General features: G+C 40.9%; 1 long non-coding RNA gene across 1 annotated transcript in view; it reads right to left on the bottom strand.

Moving 5' to 3' along the window:
- Window positions 1-383: 383 nt before the first annotated feature.
- The window catches only part of LOC131753261 (uncharacterized), a 105,809-nt gene continuing 95,716 nt past the window's right edge, over window positions 384-10,476 (bottom strand). The window contains exons 4-5 of the long non-coding RNA XR_010839909.1: window positions 993-1,676; window positions 384-760 (exon numbers count right to left, since the gene is read on the bottom strand). This is a non-coding gene — a long non-coding RNA (uncharacterized lncRNA). The remainder of the gene's footprint in view (window positions 761-992; window positions 1,677-10,476) is intronic.

Raw genomic sequence — 10,476 nt, 5'->3', positions numbered from 1 at the left:
TTACTTACACACACACACACACACACACACATACAAACACACACACAAATCCAGGAAAAGAGATGCCCACTTTATACTAAGTTGCTTTGAATTTTTCTTTAATATAGTACTTTTAAGGCTCTTTTCAAATTTAAAATATTATATTATTCTTGTCAAGCAAAGTAGACCAGTTTCTTAATATGGGCTTGGTGATCAATTCACTAGTAGCTAAAGCATTAAAACTACAGTTGTCTCATTCCTAGATGTCCCTCTCTTTAAATAAATTTGGGCCATTTATTTAAAAGCACAGAGCCTGGTACATGGTCAGTCCTCATTTAATGAATGACTACTGACGGTTATACAAAAGAACTTTTCTAAGAAACAAGAACTGAAGAAAATGAGGGCTCGTGGCCATTTAAGTGTGGCTCGTTTATTTTTATGTTTATTTTTTAGAGGTTACATACTGAATAAAATTCAGAAATAATAAGTGTACAATTCAATGAGTTTTAACCTATACCTATAGCCATATGCCCACCACACAGTTACGACGTATATTACAGAATATCTCTATCGCCCAGAAGTTTCCCTTGTACTGCACTGTGGTCAGTCCCCCCGCCCCCTCCCCAGCTTGGGCCCTGGTGCCAGCGGTTCCTTTGCCTTTACAGACATAGACTCACGTAAATAGAATAACATATTCTTTTGTGTCTGGCATTTTTATTTAACACAATGTCTTTGAGATTCATCCATACTGTTGTACCAGTAGTTCAAACATTTTGTATCCCTCCTCAGTGCACATTTTTTTTTTTTTTTTTTTTTTTTTTTTGCGGTACGCGGGCCTCTCACTGTCGTGGCCTCTCCCGTTGCGGAGCACAGGCTCCGGACGCGCAGGCCTGGCGGCCATGGCTCACGGGCCCAGCCGCTCCGCGGCACGTGGGATCTTCCCGGACCAGGGCACGAACCCGTGTCTCCTGCATCGGCAGGCGGACCCTCAACCACTGCGCCACCGGGGAAGCCCCTCAGTGCACATTTTTATGGATAGATCACAAGTTATTTGTCTGTTCACCTGTTGACAGACATTTGAGTTGTTTCCAGTGTCTGTTCACCATCGATTAGACAGCTATAAACTTAGGAGCACAATTCTCACATTTTCATTTATCTTGGATAAATACCTTGAAATGGGGCTGGATTTGATGGTGAGTATATCCTAAACTTCATAAGAAACTGCCAAACTGATGTGCAAAGTGGCTGTACAATTTTACATTCTCAGCAGTAATGTACACAAGTTCTGCTTCCCTTCCGTTCTCATCCCCAAATGGTAGTGGCCACATTTCAGCCCTTCTATTGTTTATGTTCTAGCGTCTGATCTAAGGAAGCTTGGACTCACCCAAAGTCACAGAGATTTTTCTCTTTTGATTTCTTCTGGAAGTTTTCTAGTTTTAGCTTTCGCATGTAGAACTGTGATCCATTTTGAGTGAAATTTTTGTAGAGGGTGAGGCAAGAGTCGAAGTTCTTCTCTTTCCACGTAGACAGCCAACTGTTCCAGCACTGTTTGTGCGAAGAGTATCTTTCCCCTACTGAGTTACCATGGTATCCCTGGTATCATCACAACATCATCTTTTTCACGAAGTCCAATCTGATCTCCTTCTGGCCAGTCTTTCCTCACTGACGACTATCCTTCCCCTACAGTCAGGGTTGGGCTAAAAAAATAACAACAACAAAAGTCAGGAGTTTGGGATTAACATATACACACGACTATATACAAAACAGATAACCAACAAGGACCTACCGTATTGCACGAGGAACTCTACTCGGTATCTTGTAATAACATAGAATGGGAAAGAATCTTTAAAAGATTTATTATATATCTGAATATATAATATATGTGTATATATACATATATATGTACATCTGAATCACTTTGTTGTACAACTGCAACTAACACAACATCGTATATCAGCTATATTTCAATAAAACTAAAAAAAACAAAATCCCCATAAAGCTTCTGTAGTGGATTCCGTGACCCATCACTCAGCTCCCTCGTTAGGATGGAGTCTCTCGCTCCAGCTGCAGGATGTGTGGTTGGGGGAATGGCTCCAGCTGTGTCCCTCACCAGGAGCTGCTCTCACCTATGGGAATCAGCCTGGCCCAAGCCTCGTCTCCTCCCTGGGGACAGCTCCCATCCAGTGACTTCTCAGGGCAAGTAAGAAGGTCTGGCCACCTGGTGGGACAGCTCAAGATGGGGCAACTCTGAACGGCCCTTTCAGCTCCCAATCCCCCCATGGGATCAGCTGCAGCCCCTGGTGCGTCTGCATGGCCACCCATATCCCCCCTTCCCCCTCCCCTCCCCCTCCCCTCCCCCCTCCCCCTCCCCTCCCCTCCCCCCTCCCCTCCCCCCTCCCCCTCCCCCCTCCCCCCTCCCCTCCCTCCTCCCCTCCCCTCCCCCCTCCCCTCCCCTCCCCCCCTCCCCCCTCCCCTCCCCCCTCCCCTCCCCTCCCCCCTCCCCCTCCCCTCCCCCTCCCCCCCTCCCCTCCCCTCCCCCCTCCCCCCTCCCCCTCCCCTTCCCCCTCCTCCCCTCCCCCTCCCCCTCCCCTCCCCCTCCCCCTCCCCTCCCCCTCCCCCTCCCTCCTTCCCTTCACTCTCTAACAGGTACTGTTCCCAAAGTACTCCTCATCTGAATGCTGCATGCAGATCTCAGGGCTTCAGTGACTGTATCTTAGGGGAGTCCACTTTTGACCATCTTAAAGCTGATTATATTATCTCTCTGCTTAAAATCCTTTGCCTACAGACTAAGGTAATCACTCCTGCATTTGGCCTACAAAGGCTTTCATAGGCTGGCTCCAAGCCTCTCTCTGTCCTTGCCTTCCTCTGTCGCCACAGTACTATGCAGCCCTTGATCTGAGAATTTACCATCTAACCTTGAAACTTATTTGTTTACCTATCTGACCCTCCTACTAAATTGTGAGTTCCTCTAGGCAAAGACTGAATTCTGGGTCCATGTGCCGTCTTCAGTGTGGGTTATAGATGTTCAACACATTTTTGGTGAATGGATGAATAATAAATACAAACATAAGCCGGGCACTATAAAAAAAAGTACTAAACACTTGGAAATTTTTGCTATACTTCTTTCCTGATATCTTATACCTAGAATATCACGTATCTTCTTTAGCAGAGTCTATGATTTGTTTAAAATCTTTTCTGCATTCTGGACTACCATGTTGGCCAGTAAAACAAACCCTAGGCAAACACTTCAGGTGTTTGAGGTGAAATGAGATCCAAAGCTCAGATCTGTACAGTTAGTTATGTCTTTAAACCAGATCTTGGGGAGGAATGGGGGGCGAAAATGCCAATAATGTCGAGAGAGAGAAAGTGCTGATTAAAAACTGGATTGGCTGGTGAGAGACTGGAAATTTTCTTCCCGTTCCCAAGAGGCTTATTTTTTATCTTTCTTTTTCACATGGTAAAGTGGCAAATTAAATTGCAAAGTTAATTCTCATCACTAAGGAAGGGATTCCAAATGTATTAATTAAGGATTGCTGAGCATTTAAATTTTATTCATGAGAATGAAAACTTTAAAATAATTAAACAATTATTTGTTCTCTTTTACAGATTTATGTTATTATAAAATACTACAATTTAACATCGAGTGTTCAGGCTCTAGTTTCCAGAGACTTGGGTGACTATTTTAAAACGAGAGCTGTGTTTATTGATACATTTGATTTTATGAATTATGATACTGGAGTTCCCTTGAGAGATGATGTTCTCTTTTCTTCCAAGATGAAGTCCTTAACAGGATGAGATCTTATCTTGCAGGAAACCATGAATTCACTGTGGAGAAGAGTGATTTGGATTTGCTCTGGTAGAACATAAAGTACATTCTGAATGCTTTACTGTCTCTTTCAGTGATTTATCTTATGCATGAAAATAATCTTTAGCCTTGTTCAAAACAGATGAATCTATCTTTATAGAAACTGAACAGTCGTTCTGCAAGAAAACCTATAGGAAAAACAAAATGATTTCTTTTTGGCAAGGTAAACAGTATTGTATCTCTGACTGAGAATCACGGTATTTAAAGCTGAGGTCAAAATTCTTATTTTAGACAGTGAGGTAGCCATTGGAAGAGTTGTCTTCTTTAAATTATTGTCTTCTTTACAAGGAAATGTTGAGATTATAAATTCTACATTGTGAAAATGGAATCCGAAAATAAAATTCGAAACAATTGAAAACTAAATATGTTTCTTTTCCCCAATTTGCCTCACCTTTTAAAGTTGAGTTTGGATTCCCTCTGCTACTCCCAGTCAATAAGCTACTCTAACTCCCAGATAATATTAAAAATATAACTGGGCTTCCCTGGTGGCGCAGTGGTTGAGGGTCCGCCTGCCGATGCAGGGGACGCGGGTTCGAGCCCCGGTCTGGGCGGATCCCACGTGCCGCGGAGCGACTGGGCCCGTGAGCCACAACTACTGAGCCTGCGCGTCCAGAGTCTGTGCTCCGCAACAAGAGAGGCCCGCGCACCGCGATGAAGAGTGGCCCCCGCTCGCCACAACTAGAGAAAAGCCCTCGCACAGAAACGAAGACCCAACACAGCCATAAATAAATAAATATTAAAAATATAACTGCCTAGAAAGGAAACAACGTGGGAAGTTAGGGGGCTTCAAGCAAAACTAAATCTTAGTGCTTCATCAAATGACACCGATAATCAGAGGGGTTATGGAATGAAATCATGGGGGTTTTGTGAACAAAAGGAAAGCTTTAGCTTTTTACATATGACAGAGAAAACGCGTATAGGCCCACGTTGTCCTGTCGTCACCTTGACGGACAGAGATCGTTATTAACAAGAGTGTAATACAGGCATCCAGAGAGTCTGGAATTCTGTCTCTGTTCAGATTGCGATCCTGCCAGTGGCCAGCAGCTGTTTTAAATTTAAGAGGACAGGAGTGAGGTAGCGACATTTTGTAAGAAATAAATGAGACCTCAGTGCACACCAATTGCTGGTAAATTCAGAAAATGACAAACATTCTTCCTTGAGCAAGAAAGTTAGATCAGAAACACACCTGCAAAGATTTATCTTCAAAACAGCAAAGATGTTGCTGTGAAACTGAAATATTCTATTTTCACCTTTCCCCCCCAGTTTTTCCTTCAGGATGGTCTCCTGACTTCAGTTGCTCTCATAAAAATCTGAGAATTTTTGATGAAAATAAAACAAAACTCAGAACTTCACAGCTCAAAAGTGTCCACTTCAGTTTTAAAACCTAAGTCAATTTCCATTAACATTTGCTCAACAGAATTTTCTTCTTTTGGTCTATACTTTTTTTTTTTCTGTGAAAATAGTATCAACATTTTAAAAAGAATGAAACAAACAAAAAAACATTAAAAAGCAATCAAAAAGTGTACAGAAAACTGAACAGTTCTTAAGCCACCCAATAAAGGGGCTGCTAACACCAGAAAAAAATAGATAGCATGTCTTATGCTTTATCCTATGACTGGCATTCCAGAGAGTTGGTGAAAAACTTTGAACAAACCTCTTCTTTAAGTCAATTGTGTGAAGTTTTAAATGACCAACTTTCTAGTGTTTCTAAATATCATGTAATTGATGTGAATGAGAAAATCCGTATTTCTTAATAAACCTAATTTATAGAAAAACAAATTCCCCCAGGTTGCCATTTTCATTTCCTGAAAGAGATCCTCGTGTCTGTCCCTTGACACACTATAAACTATATGCATTTCTTATTTCCTTGTCTTTAAATCATAATTCAGGAAAACCTATGAAAAGAAGAATCTATGTTCAGAGGTAAAGTGAAAACTGAGATAAAATATAGGATAGTAATGGAGACTATACTTGATATAATTAAACTGTAGTTCTATGCCATAATTTGCTTCTCAAATTAGATGATCATCAAAATAGCTCTTTATATTTGTAGTTTTCAAAACTGTGTAGCATTTTTGCCACTATCAGGTGGATGATACACACACACACGCATGCACACGCGCGCGCACACACGCGCACACACACAGAAACCGCATAGGCTGAGATAAGTGAATTGAACTGATAAAATGAATTTTACGTCACTTGAATAAAGTTAGACTTTATTTAAAAGGCTACATAATGAATTAAAATAGAGCATCTTTTCAAATAAATCCAGCCCAGTTAAAAAGATATATATGTGTATACACACACACACACACACACACACACACACATATATGTCATTCCTCCTCATGAAAATTAGAGTTATAAACTTTACGGTATTAGGGAAGGTGAAAAAATAAATAATAGTAAAATAATTTCTATTACCATGGCTTATATTACTGCTTCCAAACATGATGAAAGATCCTTCGTGATTGTGATCATAAATGCCCAGTCATTACCCCCAAACTCCATAAAATCATAACCTAGAATTAAATCAACAAGAGCAAAACAAATAAGGAAAAATTCCTCAGGGAGCCAGTGCAGCTGTACTCCTCTCCTTATGGTAGGTTGGTTTTTTTTCCTATTGCTTTGGGATTGCAAAAAAAAGTTTGTCCCACAATGTTATTTCTATATAAAATGTGGGTCTGCGTGTGGGTCCTTATGTCGCACAATCCTTGGTGGTAGAAGATAACATCTTTACTTACCCTCTGCCAGTATTTTCCTGTGCACACAGAAGGTCCTTAAAATACAATTGAAAAAAACATACAAATAAATAATAACACATTTTGTCCTCAAACTTAATCTCAATGACACAGCAACAGCTGCTTTGAAGGGAAGGATTCAAGCAAAGCTAAACCACAGAAAACAGTTACTAAAACTTTAGCTAGTGCCTTGAAGAGGCCGCGATAACCTTTGATGTCCAGTTCAAGTCTTAAATCTGTGGGAGCAAAATGGCTTAGAAGCCCTGAAGCCCTAAACCGTGGAAATCCAATTTTGACTTAAATAAAAAACATTTTGTTGAAAATGGTTTCATACATTAAGAATTCTTGATGCATATCTTTTACTAATTTGTCTTTAATCTTCTGGAAAAAGGAATAATTTTGATATAATCTACATCACAGAACATAATGCAGTAACTCAAAAATATACAAAAGTAATTATTGCTATTAACAAAATGTTGGAGAATTTTTAAACTCTATGAAGAGACATTTAAGGAGACAGGATAAGCAACAATTCTTAAAACGTTAGAGTTCTGAAATGCATGCATATGCCCAGAAAAGTCTAGTTTAATATTAAATGTATCCATTTTTATGTATTTTGATTACTTACAAATATTTTTAAATGTGTGAAATCAGAATTTATATTACAGAATAAATGCTAATTTTCACAAAGTAGACTTACTTTAGGTCTATTAAGTGTGTTTAATCATTCAACAAACATCAGTCACATGCTCTTGCATGATACTGAGATACTGACTGCATAGTAAGACATTGATTTTCAAGGATCTTTCAGTTCGATAGAGGTGATAAGATAGTAGGAACAAGTAATAACAATACAAGAGATAAAACTCTAAATATTGTTCAATTTCAGTTATAAATATAAGTTCTAAATAAACATTTGGCAATGTAATTTTGAGCCATGACCAACTAGGTTTGCTAAGTGAATTTATATCTATAAAATGCCTGGAGCATGTGTAGTAAGTGCCACAAATGTGTTAACTATTAGCTATTTATTCCAGAAATATGGAACACGATGATTCAACCTTATGAAAAATGTCTAGTTTCTTACATTAACAAGAAAGAAAAAATGCATTTGTCAATATATACAAGAAACACACTTGATAAACTTCAATAACAATCAAACAAAAACCAAAACCCAGTAGCTATAGTGCTAAGAGGCAAATGGGTAAAGCATCATCATTAAAATCAGAAAATGAATAGGGATCGCTACTTTATCAGTCAGGGGTCAGTCAAGAGGCAGACACCACACCAGTTATTTTAGCAGAGAAAATTTAATATAAAGAAGTATTACCTAGGTGTCAACTTCACAAGGTAGCTTAAAAACAAAAAGAGAACTTGGGATCACAGAGGTAACAATTGCAGAAAGCAGCTACCACTATATATGATGGAGTGGGATCAAAAAGAGAAGTTGGGGGCTTCCCTGGTGGCGCAGTGGTTGAGGGTCCGCCTGCCGACGCAGGGGACGCAGGTTCGAGCCCTGGCCCGGGAGGATCCCACGTGCCGCGGAGCGGCTGGGCCCGTGAGCCGTGGCCGCTGAGCCTGCGCGTCCGGAGCCTGTGCTCCACAACGGGAGGGGCCACAGCGGTGAGAGGCCCGCGTACGGCAGAGAGAAGTTGGAGTTATTAAAACTTAGAAGCTTAGAGAAAGGCCTCGTGGAAATGAAACTCAGATGCCATGTATCTCTGAGTTGGGGGTGCAAAGAGGCGGTTCCTAAACATGTTAGAAAACTGTTCACGGGATTGTCCCACTGCTGTGGGAAGGAGCCTCTCTGTCAAGACGAAGCAGCATTGGCGGGCGGACACTCATCGAACAGGGAGCAAATAAGGAGTGACCCGAGAGCCAACAGTCCCTGCTTCCTTCTCCTTCCTGGGAGCTCTCTGCCAGTGAACTCTTTATCAGCACAGCTGAACAGGGAGCCACCTTGCAAAGCAAAAACACGGTTTGCTAACTTCCAGCCCCAGCATCACAAGCGAAGCAGCAAAGGGTAGGTTTGGAATGACGAGTGGTGTGTCTGCTGTCACCATCACTGTTCAAAAATTAGAAACCTATGCAAAAATTAGAAACTATGCAAAAATTAGAAACTATGCAAAAATTAGAAACTATGCAAAAATTAGAGACTATGCAAAAATTAGAAACTATGCAAAAATTAGAGACTCAGGCTAATGCTGAAGGGAAGAAAACAAAATAATAACAATCAACATAAATAGTGGGGGAGGGCAGAGAGAAGTCACTGTATTTGCAGAAGATGTTGTTATCCTTAGAGAACTCAAGAAACTATACTAAATTATGTTTTTCAATAGGACACTAAGGTATGGTGGCAAGATGTAAGATAAATATACAGATATCAATGGATTTTTCTCTGTACTTGTTGCATCAGTTAACTTTGTTCTGTAGCAAAACAACCCTGATACAATAGCAAACATTTATTTCTCACTGACATTCCATGAGGCCCGAGGGTTGGTGGTGGGAGATATTCTCCCATGAGCCTCTTGTGTCCCTCTGTGTCCTGCTGGGTATGCTAAGCCTTTAACACCCTGATCATGTTTTTACCCAGCCGTTCCTCAGGGTGGAGTTTGCAGGGAGCAGCCTTGAGGGAGAAGGTAGTACCAACCTCTGGGGCAAAGAGCAGGCTTGCTTACTGCTTGCTATGACACGATGGGATTTCAAGTTCACTGTCCCTCTCCTGTGATGCAAGCGACTTTGTGTTCAGGCATGTATCCGGGCCCCACCCTGGGAATGAAGACCCGGGGGGCCAACACACGTGCTGACACTCACTCTGGCTGCTGTCTTTTGTCTCTGGTCCAGGAGTTGGGTCTTCTGTCAGCACCCATGCAATGGGCAGATGAACGTCTTAACTTGAAAGTAAAGTAAAATATGACGCCCTTCACAGATCTTGATGGTTGGCAGCTACTCTGCTCCAAGCTACGGGTTGGCTGCAGGTCGGCTTCACGAGCATTCTTGTTCCAGGATCTAGGCTGAAGAAGTAGCCCCAACCTGGCCATGTTCAGGCCAGAGAGCATGGGCTCAAGAGGACAAGTGTTATCACACATTTGAATTCCAAGCTTCGATCTGCTGTGTTTATGTCATATATTCATTGGCCAAAGCAAGTCGCATGGCCAACACAAATGGGGATAGGATGGATGGATGTTTCATCTCTAAGAAGGTACTGCAAAGGACATCCAACAAGCAGACCCCTCTTACCATGGAGGAAGTAGATAATGACCAATAATACAATCTACCGTACTAGTGTTAACCACTTAAACATAAATGGAAAATAAAAGCTTTTTCATGACAGTAAGAAACTCTGAAAAATAAATAAATAAATAAATTTAACAAAGAATTACAATAGCTACATGAAAACCTCTTTTTCCTCTTGAAAGATGTAAAATAAAACCTCAGTAACGGAGTTCCCTGGTGCCCTAGTGGTTAGGATTCTGGGCTTTCACTGCCGTGGCCCAGGTTCAAGCCCTGGTCAGGGAACTGAGATCCCACAAGCTGTGTAGCCAAAAAACGAACAAACAAAACAAACAAAAAACACCCTAAAAACACCTCAATAAATGAAAACTTATGTTACTAGATGGAAATACAGTATGATTAGAAAATTCCTTCCCCATGTTAATACATTTTACTGCAAAGTGAATCAGAATCTTAAGTTTTTGGTGTTCTTTAAAATGAAAATGAATAATTTGTCTGTATAGTCTAGGGGGATTCCCCCATGGGAAGCTGGTAAGTGATAAAGCAACGTTGCCGAAAAATGTGCAATACGACACTATTTTTATAAGGTAAAAACACTATGTATTTGTGTGTTAATATAAATATGTATCTGCAGGAGCACGAAGAAGAGGGCGG

This window comes from Kogia breviceps, chromosome 3 (assembly GCF_026419965.1).
Source record: "Kogia breviceps isolate mKogBre1 chromosome 3, mKogBre1 haplotype 1, whole genome shotgun sequence".
Taxonomy (NCBI): Eukaryota; Metazoa; Chordata; class Mammalia; order Artiodactyla; family Physeteridae; genus Kogia; species Kogia breviceps.
Note: the sequence above shows the minus strand (reverse complement) of the source record. Positions and strands in the feature narration are given on the sequence as shown.